At 40.7% G+C, this 17,540-nt stretch overlaps 1 protein-coding gene across 7 annotated transcripts in view; it reads left to right on the top strand.

The window, feature by feature from the left end:
* Positions 1 to 17,540, top strand: part of ANO4 (anoctamin 4) — a 439,368-nt gene that overhangs the window by 63,784 nt on the left and 358,044 nt on the right. The window lies entirely within an intron of this gene.

Raw genomic sequence — 17,540 nt, 5'->3', positions numbered from 1 at the left:
CAGATCTGATCATCTCTCTCGCTTTCTTAAATATCTGTATTGGTGCACTCTTACACACACTCATACATAGTGTGTTTGGACTTTAAAGAAAGAGATGGGAATACCAGACCATCTGACCTGCCTCTTGAGAAACCTGTATGTAGGTCAGGAAGCAACAGTTAGAACTGGTCTTGGAACAACAGACTGGTTCCAAATAAGCAAAGGAGTACATCAAGGCTGTATATTGTCACCCTGCTTATTTAACTTATATGCAAAGTACATCATGAGAAACACTGCGCTGGAAGAAGCACAAGCTGGAATCAAGATTGCCGGGAGAAATATCAATAACCTCAGATATGCAGATGACACCACCCTTATGGCAGAAAGTGAAGAGGAACTAAAAAGCCTCTTGATGAAAGTGAAAGTGGAGAGTGAAAAGTTGGCTTAAAGCTCAACATTCAGAAAACGAAGATCATGGCATCTGGTCCCATCACTTCATGGCAAATAAATGGGGAAACAGTGGAAATAGTGTCAGACTTCATTTTTCTGGGCTCCAAAATCACTGCAGATGGTGACTGCAGCCATGAAATTAAAAGATGCTTACTCCTTGGAAGGAAAGTTATGACCAACCTAGATAGCATATTCAAAAGCAGAGTCATTACTTTGCCAACAAAGGTCCGTCTAGTCAAGGCTATGGTTTTTCCAGTGGTCATGTATGGATGTGAGAGTTGGACTGTGAAGAAGGCTGAGCGCCGAAGAATTGATGCTTTTGAACCGTGGTGTTGGAGAAGATTCTTGAGAGTCCCTTGGACTGCAAGGAGATCCAACCAGTCCATTCTGAAGGAGATCAGCCCTGGGATTTCTTTGGAAGGAATGATGCTAAAGCTGAAACTCCAGTACTTTGGCCACCTCATGCGAAGAGTTGACTCATTGGAGAAGACTCTGATGCTGGGAGGGATTGGGGGCAGGAGGAGAAGGGGACGACAGAGGATAAGATGGCTGGATGGCATCACTGACTTGATAGACGTGAGTCTGAGTGAACCCCTGGAGTTGGTGATGGACAGGGAGGGCTGGCGTGCTGCAATTCATGGGGTTGCAAAGAGTCAAACATGACTGAGCAACTGAACTGAACTGAACTCATTTCTGGACATGAACATGTAATAAGCCTGATTTCTAGCAACATGCAGAAAATACCTATTATTTAAAACACTTCAGAAGTTGTACACATGGTCAGCCATTGCCAGCATTCTGTCATTAGAGAATGCATAGCAGCATCTTGTATGTCGCAAGCTTTCAAGATGGCCTGGATTTAAAAAGTCAGTCAATTAGTTGTTATACATCTGATGGATGTAAACTTGCCTCCGAGTTCACTATGTATCAGGAGCTAAAACTGCGACCCCAACTTTCTCTTATTGGTGGGTAAAAACTATTTTATTTTCATGGTAAAAAAAAATCTGTACCTATCAAGATTCAGTGTGGAAAAGAGGCTACTCTGGGTATTTTAATCAGAAAAAGGATTTTCTATGGAGGTTAGGGGTTATAAAATCAGAGGAGGGTTAGAAGAACAGGCAGAGGAAGAATGCACCCAATGTCTGCCTCTCAGGCCCTCCTAGGTGTCTGGATTCGAGAACTGGCTGTAGCTGTTCATGGATCAGGAAGCCAACGGCACTACTGTCTCTCGACTGTCTTTCCTCGCCAGAAAAATAATGGACTCTAGAATCGTGCTGCAGGAAAACCTTACACATCTGATTTTACTTGTCAAAGTGGATCTCAGTCAAAAGGTGTCAGGAAGGCATTCTTCATCTGCTTTCCACCTTCTGAGTTTCATAGAAGTGCATTGAATTAGTGGATCTGAATTCTTCTTCAGAGTCCTAGCTTCAGGGAGTCCGGAAGATAGATTTTGCCTTACCAGCCTCTGTATGAGAAAGGAAACTAGAAGGAATAGAAGAATCAGGATGAGCAGAGCATGCAGGGCATCCAGCTCCCTGGGTTCTGCATTGCCCACAGCCAGTGAAACCTAATGTTCAAATTGTGTGTGTTTTCATCACTGCTTTTCATGTCTTCCATCATCTACAATATCTGTCACTGGCAGATGCTTAACAGGTATTTGTTGACTGTATGAATGAACAAATGTATCCACTCCTGATCCAATTCTCCTATCTTCTGGCCATAACTGTAGCAGAAAAATCCTCCTGGCTGGTTCTAACTTCCTGCTGAAATCCTGCTCTTTTTTCCTGAAGCCCAGACAAGTGTTCCCTCTTCAGAGGGTCTCCTAAAACCCTCCAGGACCCTCCCAGTCTGTTGATGCTGCTGTCACCTCTGTTTTAGAGCTTATTCATTTGCCAACATCAGTTGTAGCTATGTATAGTTGATGCTTGAATAATGTGGATTTGAACTGCATCAGTTCAGTTCAGTCACTCAGTCATGTCCGACTCTTTGTGACCTCATGGACTGCAGCATGCCAGACCTTCTTGTCCATCACCAGCTCTTGGAGTTTATCCAAATTCATGTCCATTGAGTTGGTGATGCCATCCAAACATCTCATCCTCTGTTGTCCCCTTCTTCTCCTGCTTTGAATCTTTCCACCATCAAGGTCTTTTCAAATGAGTCAGTTCTTTGCATTCAGGTGGCCAAAGTATTGGAGTTTTAGCTTCAGCATTAGTCCTTCAAATGAATATTCAGGACTGATTTCCTTAGGATGTATTGGTTGGATCTCCCTGCTGTCCAAGGGACCCTCAAGAGTCTTCTCTAAAACCACAGTTCAAAAGCATCAATTGTTCAGCGCTCAGCTTGCTTTATAGTCCAACTCTCACATCCATATGTGACTACTAGAAAAACCATAGCTTTGACTACATGGACCTTTGTTGGCAAAGTAATGTCTCTGCTTTTGAATATGCTGTCTAGGTTGGTCATCACTTTTCTTCCACGGAGCAAGCGTCTTTGAATTTATGGCTGCAATCACCATCTGCAGTGATTTTGGAGCCCCCCAAAATAAAGTCTGCCACTGTTTCCATTGTTTCCCCATCTATTTGCCATGAAGTGATGGGACCAGATGCCATGATCTTAGTTTTCTGAGTGTTGAGTTTTAAGCTAACTGTTTCACTCTCCTCTTTCATTTTCATCAAAAAACTCTATAGTTCTTCTTTGCTTTCTGTCATAAGGGTGGTGTCATCTGCATATCTGAGGTTATTGATATTTCTCCCGGCAATCTTGATTCCAGCTTGTGCTTCTTCCAGTCCAGCGTTTCTCATGATGTACTCTGCATATAAGCTAAATAAGCAGGGTGACAATATATAGCCTCGACGTATTCCTTTCCCGATTTTGAACCAGTCTGTTGTTCCATGTCCAGTTCTAACTGTTGCTTCTTGACCTGCATACAGTTTCTCAGGAGGCAGGTCAGGAGGTCTGGTATTCCCATCTCATTCAGAATTTTCCACAGTTTACTGTGATCCACACAGTCAAAGGCTTTGGCATAGTCAATAAAGCAGAAATAGATGTTTTTCTGTAATTCTCTTGCTTTTTTGATGATCCAGAGGATGCTGGCACTTCGACCTCTGGTTCCTCTGCCTTTTCTAAATCCAGCTTGAACGTCTGGAAGTTCACAGTTCACATACTGTTGAAGCCTGGCTTGGAGAATTTTGAGCATTACTAGCGTGTGAGATGAGTAAAATTGTGCAGTAGTTTGAGCATTCTTTGGCATTGCCTTTCTTTGGGATTGGAATGAAAACCGACCTTTTCCAGTCCTGTGGCCACTGCTGAGGTTTCCAAATTTGCTGACATATTGAGTGCAGCACTTTCACAGCATCATCTTTTAGGATTTGAAGTAGTTCAACTGGAATTCCATCACCTCCACTAGCTCTGTTTGATGTGATGCTTCCTAAGGCCCACTTGACTTCACATTCCAGGATGTCTGGCTCTAGGTGAGTGATCACACCTTTGTGATTATCTGGGTCGTGAAGATCTTTTTTGTATAGTTCTTTTGTGTATTCTTGCCTCCTCCTCTTAATATCTTCTGCTTCTGTTAGGTCCATTCCATTTCTGTCCTTTATTGAGTCCATCTTTGCATGAAAAGTTCCCTTGATATCTCTAATTTTCTTGAAGAGATCTCTAGTCTTTCCCATTCTATTGTTTTCCTCTCTTTCTTTGCTTTTATCACTGAGGAAGGCTTTCTTACCTCTCCTTGCTATTCTTTGGAGCTCTGCATTCAAATGGGTATGTCTTTCCTTTTCTCCTTTGCTTTTCAGTTCTCTTCTTTTCACAGCTATTGGTAGGGCCTCCTCAGACAACCATTTTGCCTTTTTGCATTTCTTTTTCTTGGGGATGATCTTGATCCCTGCCTCCTGTACAATGTCACGAACCTCCGTCCATAGTTCTTCATGTACTCTATCAGATCTAATCCCTTGAATCTATTTGTCACTTCCACTGTATATACATAAGGGATTTGAGTTAGGTCATACCTAAATGACCTAATGGTCTAGAACTGCATAGGTCTACTTATACTTTTTTAAAAATAAAAATCCATGTAACACTGCAGGGCCATATGATCTGAATCCTCTGATGGGGAATTGTGGGTGCTGAGGAACCCTGTACAGAAGGCTGATTATGAATCATATATGGATTTTCAGGTGCCTCGAGGGTTGGCACCACAGCCCCTGAGTTGTTCAAGGGTCAGCTACACTCTTTTTTTTTTCAACCTGCCATTATTTGAACTTCAGGGTAACAGTGACTGTTGCATTCACTTCTATGTCACCCCCCACATGCTTACCTAAAGCTTCTCATCATTTTATCCTTTATTCCTCCTTTTCTGTAGACATAGCACCTCTAACTCTTCTGAAGACATTTATTTCACTCCTTATTTTCCTGCAATTACAGGTGAGCTTCGATGGTTTATACGTATAGCCACATCTCTGTTATTACTCTTCTACATAGGGACCTGCCTGCTCTTTTCTGAACAGATTGTTTTTTCTGTTTTAGACCTGGGCAGTAATAAAATATAACTGTAAAAGGGAAGGAAAAAAAGAAATGATTTTTTGTTTGCTTTCAGCATGTTAGTGAAATTCACAGTGTATTCAGTGTTCTGGTTTGCTAGTCCTTGATGATGGAAAGTATCAATGGAATGTTCCAGTCAATATAACATTCTAGTTGGAATTCTGAGTTGTCAGAACATGGCCATGCAATTTATCTGACCATTTGCCACAGTGAATTTCTTAGAACTTCTTTTGACTTTGTGCAGTTTATGGGAGTCCTCTTTCTTCCTCTTTTTCAATGGTTTGTTTTCCAGACGTATTTACTTAATAAGACAACTGAAATTCATAAAGGCTACCTAGTTGCTTAGTCTTCAAGAGAATTCTTTTTTTTTTTTTTAATTAAAAGGAAAGAAAAAGTCTATTTAAGTTTTTAGGTTTCCAGCAAAATTGAGCAGAAAGTATAGAATTCCTGTCTGCTGTCTCTCCCACCTTGTCCCCACAGCTTACCCCACTGGTATATTTGTTACAATTGATGAACCTGCATTGACACATTATCACCCAAAGTCTGAGTTTACATTAGGGGTCACTCTTGGTGGTGTGGTCTGTGGTTTTGGACAATGGTATGAGACCATGTATCTGACAAGATCTTACAGAATAGTTTCACTGCCCTGAAAGTCCTCAGTGCTTTATCTCTTCTTACCTACTTCCCACTTAACCTGTGGTAGCTTCTGATATTTTTATTGTCTCCATAGTTTTGCTTTTTTCCAGAATGTCATTTAGTTGAAATCATATAGTAGGTAGCCTTTTCAGAAAGCAAATATCACAATAAAGGGAAATACACAATTTTTTGTTTCCTAGTCCATATAAAGGTTATGTTTACACTATTATCCATTAAGTGTGCAGTAGCATCATATTTAAAATGGGTATACCTTAATTGGAGAAGGCAATGGCAACCCACTCCAGGACTCTTGCCTGGAAAATCCCACGGACGGAGGAGCCTGGTAGGCTGCAGTCCATGGGGTCGCAAAGAGTCGGACACGACTGAGCGACTTCACTTTCACTTTTCACTTTCATGTATTGGAGAAGGAAATGGCAACCCACTCCAGTGTTCTTGCCTGGAGAATCCCAGGGACAGAGGAGCCTGGTGGGCTGCCGGTCTATGGGGTCACACAGAGTCGGACACGACTGAAGTGACCTAGCAGCAGCATACCTTAATTAAATTTCTTGCAAGAAAATGCTAATATCATTTGACAAATAAGGTTGCCACAAACCTCCAGTTTGTAAAAACAAGCAAACAATGAACTATCTGCAAACTACAGTGAATTGCAATAAAATTAGGTATCCCTGTGTCCACTTATGGTTCCTTCATGTCTTTTCATGGCTTGATAACTCATTCCTTTTTAGTGATGAACAATATTCCATTGTCTGTACCAGTTTATCTATCCATTCACCTATTGAGGGACATCTTGGTTGCTTCCAACTTTTGGCATTTATGAATAAAACTGCTATAAATATCTACGTGCAGGCTTTGATGTGGACGTAGGCTTCTAACTCATTTGGGTATATACCAAGGAGTATACTATAATAGCTGGATTTTATGGTAAATTTATAAGAATGTATTTAGTTTTGTAAAAAGCTAGTCAACTATCTTCCAAAGTGGCTGTACCATTCTGCATTCCCACCTGCAATACAGACTTACTCTTGATGGAGGTTCAAAGTGAAAGTGAAAGTTGCTCAGTCATGTCCGACTCTTTGCGAGCCCATGGACTATACAGTCCATGGAATTCTCCAGGCCAGAATACTGGAGTGGGTAGCCTTTCTTCAAGGGATCTTCCCAACCCAAGGACCAAACCCAGCTCTCTGGCATTGCAGGTGGAATTCTTTACCAGCTGAGCCACGAAAGAAACCAAAGAATACTGGAGTGGGTGGCCTGTCTCTCCTCCAGTGGATCTTCCCGACTCAGGAATTGAACCAGAGTCTCCAAGCGACTCCTTAAAAATTCATAAATGGAAAAATCCATGTCTACAAAGTTGTAGAACGGTCAGTATATGGCCTAGTTCCATTTTACCAAAATATGAGCATGTCATAGTCCTTTAAAATGACCATTCTGCTTTATCCTCTCAGCGCAAATAATAGAACTCAAAATTGGTTTCAGAGCAATGAGGGGAAATGGTATAAAAAGCAGACTAGATGATCACATCTGTAGCACTGATATTTTGGCTCATTCTTGGTTTGTCTGTTGTGGATCAGCAACACTGGGAGGATGCAAATGTTCTGGCCTCCCCCCACCACCCCCAACAGCTGACTTGGCCAGGTGTCTGCAATGTCTTGAGTGGGCCTCCCTTACTGATATGGATGTCACCTGTTCAGCCATCCCAAAGGGAGATTAGTTCTTTAGGATGGCTAGTGCAGCTATTGGCAGGGGAGGGGGGTGTTATTCCAGTTCTTTGACTACATCATAGCTAATTTTCTATAAGGGGAGTAGGTCATGAAACTGAATAGTCCTCTGGCTGGTGTGGAGAGTTCATTGCAAGCCCCAGGTTTTGCCCTATGCCATCAAACCACAGCCCTTCTTGTAAGAATGCCTGTATGTTGAGTGTGGAACTGAACTTTTAAGGAACAGTAGCAACCCCAGTCTCAACAGTGAAATTCTCTACTTGGGCAGACAGGGCTATTTCCCCTCCGAACTTAAATGCTAGTGAAATCTCTCCAAGAAGCCCCTTCTGCCTGAGAGAATCAACAATCTTTCCTCTGCCTGACAATTCAAAGTAGAAAGGATGTTTGGAATGCTTCAATTATCTGCAAGATGCCCCAGTTAGTTGAATTACTATTAAAAATCAGGAGTTTCAGAAGTTGAAATCTTCATGGTTAATGCCTGTGGTGTTTTCTAATTTCAAAAAGGAGAATTTTTATATTTATACTTAAACGAGCTAATTAGAAATTAGCTCAGAGGGATTTTTTAATTTTCTGAACTGAAGGGTTTTTTTTGGCCAACGATATTTGAAGAATTCCCCAAACATTCACTGAGCATTCATTGATGCCAGCCATTGTAATAAAGAGAGGTTAGAAAGAGGTGAAATATTCTTCCATTCCTCAGAGAACAGTCTAGTAAGACGTACATGAAAGCCCAGTCTTTCTACAACCATTTATGTGAGAGTCTCAAGAGAAGGTTTGTCTCTGGGGATGCAAAGATGAATAAAACTCAAGACTAGGACTCTCCTGAAGGAATCAGATAATAACACAGTTATAACGCTGTGTAATCAGTGCTATCACTTGAGGACGATGAACTTTGTTAGAGGATAGGGCTTCCCTGGTAGCTCAGGTGGTAAAGAATCTACCTGCAATGTAAGAGATCATGGTTTGATACCTGGGTCAGGAAGATCTGCTGGAGAAGGGATAGGCTACCCACTCCAGTATTCTTGGGCTTCCCTTGTGGCTCAGGTGGTAAAGAATCCACCTGCAATGCCGAAGACCTGGGTTCGCGGAGGGAGTGTCAGGAAAAGCCTGGAAGAGGAGGGAGAGGCTTGGGTTGGGTCTTAGAGAATAAGTAAGAGTTCAGGAGGAATGGAGCTGGGACAAGAAATTCTAAACTTCGGGAAAAGGTTGTGCCAGGACCCTGACATTTTAAACAGATTGGTGAATGCTGGAACTGTGTTAGGGCTGCTTAAAATGTCAAGGTACAAGAGGAAGGTAAATGGGAGTGATGGAGGGAAAGTGGAAGAGTCCTGGGGGGCTCTCATGTAATAAGGGAAGGAGTGCACTTCATCCTGAACATGGTGATGAAGCAGAGAAGAGGTTTCAAGGGGAGAGGGCAAGCTGGTGTTTTCACTTAAAAATCCTCCGGTACCTGCAAAGGATGCCTTGGACACAGGGAGGTGCAAGGCAGGGAGACTGCTTCTGGACCTATTAAGCTGAGGGAAGAATTTGTAGCTAGGCTAGGGTAGTGAGAGTGAGGAGATGTTGGAGGAAAAGAGGCGATATGGACAAGATGAGTTAAAGCAAGGATGATGCTGAGATTTCTAGGTACCCTGTAAAGTGATTTGGGTGAAACAGAGACTTTATTTTTGGGGGCTCCAAAATCACTGCAGATGGTGACTGCAACCATGAAATTAAGATGCTTGCTCCTTGGAAGAAAAGTTATGACCAACCTAGATAGCATATTCAAAAGCAGAGACATTACTTTGCCAACAAAGGTCCGTCTAGTCAGAGCTATGGTTTTTCCAGTAGTCACATATGGATGTGAGAGTTGGACTGTGAAGAAGGCTGAGCGCTGAAGAATTGATGCTTCTGAACTGTGGTGTTGCAGAAGACTCTTGAGAGTCCCTTGGACTGCAAGGAGATCCAACCAGTCCATTCTAAAGGAGATCAGTGCTGGGTGTTCATTAGAAAGACTGATGCTAAAGCTGAAACTCCAGTACTTTGGCCACCTGATGATGCGAAGAACTGACTCATTGGAAAAGACTGATGCTGGGAAAGATTGGGGACAGGAGGAGAAGGGGATGACAGAGGATGAGATGGCTGGATGGCATCACTGACTCGATGGACGTGAGTCTGAGTGAACTCCGGGAGTTGGTGATGGACAGGGAGGCCTGGCGTGCTGCAATTCATGGGGTCGCAAAGAGTCGAACATGACTGAGCAACTGATCTGAAAGTGACCTGAATAGTCTTCCATGTAAGAGTTCAATAAATGTTAATTTCTTTGGGCAACAGAGTAGATAGTGATGCTCTTAAGTGGAGAAAAAGAAAGCTAGAGGAAAATTTGGGAGAAAAAGATGTATTTGGTATTGGGTCTCAGACATTTGTTCCTTTACAAAACAAAATAAAACAAAAAACTACATGTTTTTTGCCAGTGACAAATTCATATGGTCATTTGGTAGATTGGTGCAGTATTGTTAATTTAAAAATACTCTAATTTAAAACTATGTCTTTCCAGATGACTGGTGGAAAGTACGCTTCATATATTATACACGATTGCCATGATTATTTATTTATTAGGCCACCTCTTGGGCCAGGCTAGTCAGAAACAGTGATGATATGGTCAGGTTTGGGAGGATTTCTGTATTTTGCCTTTCCAGACAGCTTCTTGGGAGGAAAGAGAAATTGTCTATGTTCCTGTGCTCCTGATAAAAAAAAAGCCATTTGTTCTAGTTAATGCTTTGGAAACCAAGGACCTTGTCAATTTCTTCTTGGGATCAGCTTGGACCAGAGTAATTTTAACATAAACTAAGGAAAGGAGAATGAAAAATAAGGATCCAGTAAACCTCCTGACATCAAATAAACATAATTTAACTTTTTTGCTCAGTGTTTCATTTCCAGTTTTGTGAGTGAAGATCATCATGCCAATCTTGGTAATTCCTATTTCTAATGCAAGTAGGAGTTAAACATTGATTCTAGGTACCCCTTGTCCCTGGATAGCATTTTAATGTCTGTTAATGAGTGTTACATATTAATTAAATACCTATAATAAACTGGAACACTGTGGTATTACCCTGAATACCATATTAATTGCAAGGTATCATTCCCTTATAAGAGTCATGATAACTGGGATTTTGTTGAGATGGAGAGAAACATGGGAATAGTTGTACAAATATTGGTCATGCTGTAAATATTCAAGAAGTGGATACTGAGTGTATATTGTGTTCTGGACATTATGTTAGGCTCTGGGGACACAATGAAAAGCACAAGAACAGTCTTTGCTGGAGAGGAACATATGTTATATTGCAGAGGACAAATAGGCAATCAAATAAATGGTAACAGATGGAAGTAAATGTTGTCAGAGGTAAATGATAAGAGTGAAGGAAATGATGTGCTGAGAAAATGATAGACAGGGTCAAGGAAGCCTTTCCAAGCAGCCATGCCAGGATCTAAAGAAAAGGATGAGGCAGAGGAAACCCATACTCAGTCCCTGGGGTGGGAATGAGCTCTGCAAGTTCAAGAAACAGAAAGAGGGCCACGACTGGGGTGTATGTAGATACTGTAGAGTGCGGGAGACATGGCTTTTTTTTCTCTGATCAATCATGGTAAGGCTTATTAGAGACTTTGAAATGAAACAGATGTGTATATACTACAACTAGATGTATATTCCATCTCATTTAACACTGTAGTGAGTTAAGTGTTGTTCCTTCCATTTCCTAGAAGAGGGAACTGGATATCAGGGAGCAGATCTACAGAGCTAGGGCCCAAATCAGGGCCGTTCCACTCTCCCACTGCACCCTAACTGCAGACCAGCAGAACTGGAGCAAGGCACTTGGACTGATTAAGTGCTGAGTCATTGGACTCCTCGGCTGGCTTCCCTTAAATTATGTGATGGCTTTGGGATATTAACAATTATCAAACAATGACGACAGCAGTGGTGATAACAATACCTCCCACTACATACATTATAAGTACTTTACCACGCAGTTCGTCATTTGTGGCTTAGAAGAACCCTCAAAGGTAAGCAGGACATGTTTTATTTTTCTTTAGGTTAAGAAATTAACCTGAAGTGACACAAGACAAAGTTGGGATTTGGCTCTTCTGATTCTAATCAAGGGCCCTTTCCTTAAACCAGAGAAACTCCTGATTGAAAGAGGACATAAATATGGCTCATAAGCTTGTCGTCCTTCAGACTTCCAGAAAACAAATATGTGCTTTTTTTTTCAAAGTGCTTTTGATTGTGAATAAGAGGCATAAAATATAGACTTCCTCTCATGGGTTTGTTGAGCTTCTATTGTGTGTCAAGCGCTAGGACTATCAAAGGAGTATAGTGAAATAGGTTGAAATTACTAATTTAGCACAGTGTTTCTTACCCTGTGATGCAGGACTAGAAAAAATGCTCTGGAAATAGAAAGGAAGAAGTAATTAAGTCCCTTTGGGGAATTTGGGGATGACCTCACCAAGATGGACAGTGAACCAGGCCTTGAAGGATGAACATTTGGCTTTCTCTAGGAGGGAAGCAGGAAGATTATTCTAGGAAAAACAGATAAGAATACCACGATAAAAGAGTATGGTGACTCTGAGGAATAGGCACTCATTGACTGTATCTGGAGCATGGAATATGTAGGAAATAATTACGGGAAAAGAGGCTGTAGATGGAGGCTGTTTGCAGACAGCCTTGAATGCCAGGCTCAGGTGGTGCTGTACTTGGCTTGACCATCCCAGGTTTACTAGTAAGGGGATGATGTGATTGTATTTTCTGTGTTTTAGAAAACAAGTGCCATTGGCAAAGGGCAATGGAACTGGAACAGAGGAAAGGCTAGAAACTGTTGTAGCAGTGAAGGAGAAAGATCAAAGCCCTGAATCAGTTGTAATCCCTAATTATGTGTTGAAGACATAGGGCAGTAACCTTGGGACTGAGGGACTGATTGGCTGTGAAGGCACACTGATTGTGTTTTAAACATACACACCAAGAGCTGCACTGGTACACAGACACATGCTCCTTATTTTGGCCTCCCTACTTAGCCCAATTCTCCCTGACTCTTTAACGCATCTATTGATTGTTTTTTTATCCTCAAAAAAAGGAGAAAATGTTATAAGACTGTAATCTTACAGATTCTTTCTATATGATTTGATCTTTGATCCCATAGGAATCTTCTGGCTGAGAAATGGTGAGTGCAATCAAATTTTTGAAGAGTTGGATGCTGTGACAATATTTATGTCCTGCATATTATTTATTTGGAACTGTTGTTGCAAATTTGAAAGCCCGCCTACTAAGCACTTTGGGGAGATTATTCTCAGCCAGTGACCTCTGGTAGGGAAACATTAGCAGAGCAACTTGTTCTCTCTCTGTTTCAGGCCTCCTGCTGAATGCTGAAGGAGAATTTAGATATTAGATAAAGGACTATAATGTTTCTTTCAGATCCCACACATTTCTAAAATACTCTTTCCTTTCACTTTTTTTTTTTATTAACTGAGGACCACTCATCCTGGCTTTAAAATGTAATGTAGGGTCATAATTATTTAAAAAATCAACAAATACAGTTTGCTTGCTCTTTAATTTTTAAATTATAAGCATCAATAATTTATTTTGGTTGCAGAGAAGGGCTACATTTAATCTCTGAAGTAAAATGAGTTTTTCTGCTTTAGCTTGAATTTGTTTCATTCTTCTTTCACCCAAATACATGTAACACCATAGGAAGGGTCCCCAGATAATCTCTACATTCAGTCAAAAACATCTGCGGGGAGTCTTCCATGTTCGTATCAATGTTTCCATGGAAGAGAGGCAGCATTTTGAGGCTATTCTCGTGGTTCATATACTGACATTGCCACTTGCAAAAGCTTTCAACTCCCTGTATCTCAGTTATTTCAATAAAGATGAAATTCATGTCCTGTGAGTGCTGTGAAGACTAAAAGAGGTATAAAACCACTGCAACAAAGTCTGGCACAAATGAAGTTTCAGTAAATATTAGCTCCTTTAAACACCAGTTTATAGAAGTTAGGTAAGAGAGGTGCAGGCTTTACTTTAGGGAGATTATAACTTAGTTTTCAAAATCAGTGATTGGCAGAATATTGTTTAAAATTCCTCCTTTTCTATTGATCTGTGCGTCTGTTTTGATGCCAGTACTATAGTGTTTTTATTGCTATAGCTTTGGTATATAGTCTAAAGTCATGGGGTGTGATGCCTCCAGTTCTGTTCTTCTTTCTCAAGATTGCTTTGCCTATTTTGTATTTCCATACAAATTTTTGGATCCTTTGTTCTAGTTCTGTGAAAAATGTCATTGGTATTTGGATAGGGATTGCATTGAATCTGTAGATAAATACAGTATGTTATCACTTGTATGTAGAATCTAACAAATGAATGAGTATAATAAAATGGAAACAGATGCACAGATATGGAGAATAAACTAGTAGTTACCAGTGAGGAGAGGGTAGTGGAGAGGAGCAAAATAGGGGTAGGTAGGGGACTAAGCGGCACAAACTCCTGTGTATAAAATATAATCTTCAAGGATATATTGTACAGCACAGGAAATACAGTCAATATTTTATAACTTTAAATGGAATATAACCTATACAACTTTTGACTCACTGTTGTACAACTGAAACTAATAGAATATTGTAAATCAACTGCACCTCAATAAAAAAGAAAATCCTTGATTCTCATGTCTCTTGTTAAGTGTCTGATGTCAAAAACAGAATTACACAGCCATTTATCTCCTTGGTAATCTAGGAAATAGGTATGTTTTTACTTTTTCTATTCAGATTGGTTACAGAGAGTGGAATCCAGTATCAGTGTTAAAGACTGAGCTTGAAGAATCCTTGACTTTCAGGATTAATACAGCTCTGTCAGTGAGCTCAGTTCAGTTCAGTCGTTCAGTCGTGTCCGACTCTTTGCGACCCCATGGACTGCAGCATGCCAGGCCTCCCTGTCCATTACCATCTCCTGAAGATTACTCAAGCTCATGTCCATTGAGTCGGTGATGCCATCCAACATTTTCATCCTCTGTTGTCCCTTTATCCAAGTCAGCGAGCTACTTAGAAGCATATTTCCTGAAAGAGCTTTGTTTTTTTCAAATAAATGGCAGGTATATGTATGTAATTCAAATTATCTCGTAGTCTGTTTTTAAAAAGGCATTAAATCATACTAGTGCAGAATTTTAGCCAAATTCTCTTGTCCATTGAAATGGCCTACTAACATTTAAGTACTGTTACTCCAGTGAGCAAGATACAGTCCCTGAAACTGTTGTAGTTTAAATTGACTTGGATAAGTATTTTGTGATTTAAACAATTAATTGTTGCTACAATTAATTTAAACAATTGTTGAAATGGGAGGTATTTCTGTCTTTTGAGGAGGTAGGAGTGAAGGCCAAATTTTAAAAATTAATTGCATTTGAGTAAGTGACTGCGGAATACTTGTTTTCATTGACCCAATTGTTATAGAGATGTTCAATTATTTAATCAGCTAAGTAATTTGTACTTTTGTAGTCTTATCATTTTCATGCTTCATTGTAACTCTATGTACTCAAGGTATTGAACCTGTTCCATAAACAGTATTAATCTCAATTACTTTGGTAGCTTTAAATAATATTCCCTTATTAAATAGGTTCTTTGTTATGCTGTCCATGTTTTTGCAGCATCAGAAACTGTTGATGCTGATAAAAGCAAACATTCAGTTAAAAAACCTTTTCATACTTTAATTAATTAAAAAAATAAATGGTGCATTTATAGTTCTCAAATGATGTTGGTTATGGAAAACACCTTATTAGTCTAATTTAGAACTTTGAGTCCAAAATCCAACTTCATGGCTTGGCTTTATCTAAGGGACATTAAAACAGTAGAACATTTTCTGTCATGGAAAGAATTGCAGTATTGAAATTTTGAAAAGATTTCATTTAGTCCATGGGACTATAAACTTCTTGAAGGCAGGACCCACTGCTTTTATTTCTGTGCTGCCTGATCATGTGGTTAAAAGTTTGCAATTAGAGTGGAACTGAAGTGAATAACACAACAGAATTTAAGACTGAATCTCCCAGGCAGGTTTTCCTTGTATAATATACATAGGATGAACCTGATGAAATCAACTTTTTTTTTCATTTCAAAAATTTCATTTTATTCTGTTCATCTTTGTGGAATATTTTTATGGCTTCCTGCTGTAACTCATTTGAGTAGTGAGTTAACTGTTTCCTTGGAATTTAGCCCTTTTCTTTTTTCCCCTGCAATTCTGCTTAAAAAAAAATTTTTTTTTTGAGATGTTTATTTTTTTTCCAAACTGTAAACTTTTTATTTTGTATTGCTGCTGCTGCTGCTAAGTCGCATCAGTCGTGTCCGACTCTGTGCGACCCCATAGACGGCAGCCCACCAGGCTCCCCCGTCCCTGGGATTCTCCAGGCAAGAACACTGGAGTGGGTTGCCATTTCCTTCTCCAATGCATGAAAGTGAAAAGTGAAAGTGAAGTCGCTCAGTCGTGTCCGACTTTTAGCACCCCCATGGACTGCGGCCCACCAGGCTCCTCTGTCCATGAGATTTTCCAGGAAAGAGTGCTGGAGTGGGGTACCGTTGCCTTCTCCGATTTTGTATTGGGGTATAGCCAATTAACTATGTTGTGGTAGTTCCAGGTGAATAGCAAAGGGACTCAGCCTTGCACATACATGTATCCATTCTTTTCCAAACCCCTCTCCCATCCATAGTGCTTCCTTTTACTTGGCAGTATTCAGGCTTCCCAAAGCTAGCTTGAGTCTGGGTTCAGATTGCAACACAATGTCCAAATGATCCTTTAAGTTGTAGGAAAAAGCTGACATAAAATTAAAGACTCTATCATGTACACCACCTGAAAACAAACCAACCCAGCCACATTTGTGTCTTCCTGTTAACTCTTGGCTAGTACAAAGAGCTAATATTTCTTGCAAAGATAAAAAGATGACCCAAGACAGTTTCCCCAAGTTAAACAGTTCTGAAGTTTTACTGTGGGATCCAATTCAACTGGCATTTAACTCTAGAACCAACACCCCAATTTAATTTAATCACCACAGACATAGAGTCTCCGAGAGTCATACATGACGGAAGTGACTTAGCAGGCACGCATGCATAGCCAAAACTGAATGAGTACATATAAACTGAGTTTACAGTTCAATATTAAAATAGAATGGGAAGAAAGGCAGGCATAAAAAGTATAATATTCTTTACTTGTTAGTCAGTACTACAGAATTCACTCATTTGCCTGTTTTATTAGTCTAGCTCAGAGTTTTTCAAACTTTTGTGTGCCTATGAACTATTGTACAGGTCAGTTCAGTCACTCGGTCATGTCTGACTCTTTGCAACCCCATGGGCTGCAGCACGCCAGGCTTCCCTGTCCATCAGCAACTCCTGGAGCTTACTTAAACTCATGTCCATCAAGTCATGATGCCATCCAACCATCTCATCATTATACAGGTATTTTTACCCAAATCCACGCATTCTGTCTTATAGATGATATAAGAAACCTCAAAAAGAAATGTCACTATCTTTATAAACTGTCTCTAATAAGTACTTCTATCTATATATTATATTAGAAAATTTATCAAAACTGAGAAGATTTTAGAGAGACCTTTAACCCATTTCTGTCTAAAAGTCTCACTTGTGAACCTGGGATCCAGGTCCCTGGTATTTCATCCTGTGTCTTGGGCATGAGGCAGTTCATGGTCCAGCGTGTCATCATCGTACTCATGGTGACTTCTGTGCTCACATCATCAGGGCTATCTGGTCTGTGAGATGCCGTTAGATATCATTTAGGATGGGTTTCAAGGCTGGCTTCTTGCAGAGATGCTGTGGGATGCTTAAGCAAACTTCCTGATTGGTTGGTATAACTATGGGGCTTTGGGTCTTATTTTTAAAAACAAAGCAAATATTATCAGCAACGGGGCAGAGGAGGAGAAGATGCCAATCCTGCCCAACTCTGGTGGAGGCAGGGGGCTGTCCTGCCTCGCTGAGAACGGGCTGTTATCCACTGCTCTCTTGTCACACTGACACGGCCCCCTGGCTGGGCTGATTGGTCGCTGGCAATAACTGATGGGGAATTCTGATATTCTAGCCGGTAGTTCCTCACACTCCAAAGAGGTGCCTTCCCATCTCTCTCTTCACCTTCCGACCCCGGCCTTGTGCTCAGCCTCCCCCCACCTCGCCGCCCCTGCCCCGGTGGCGGGG

Source organism: Bos mutus, chromosome 5 (assembly GCF_027580195.1).
Source record: "Bos mutus isolate GX-2022 chromosome 5, NWIPB_WYAK_1.1, whole genome shotgun sequence".
In the NCBI taxonomy this organism is placed as follows: Eukaryota; Metazoa; Chordata; class Mammalia; order Artiodactyla; family Bovidae; genus Bos; species Bos mutus.
The sequence above is the reverse complement of the archived record's forward strand: the minus strand, read 5'-3'. Positions and strand labels throughout refer to the sequence as shown.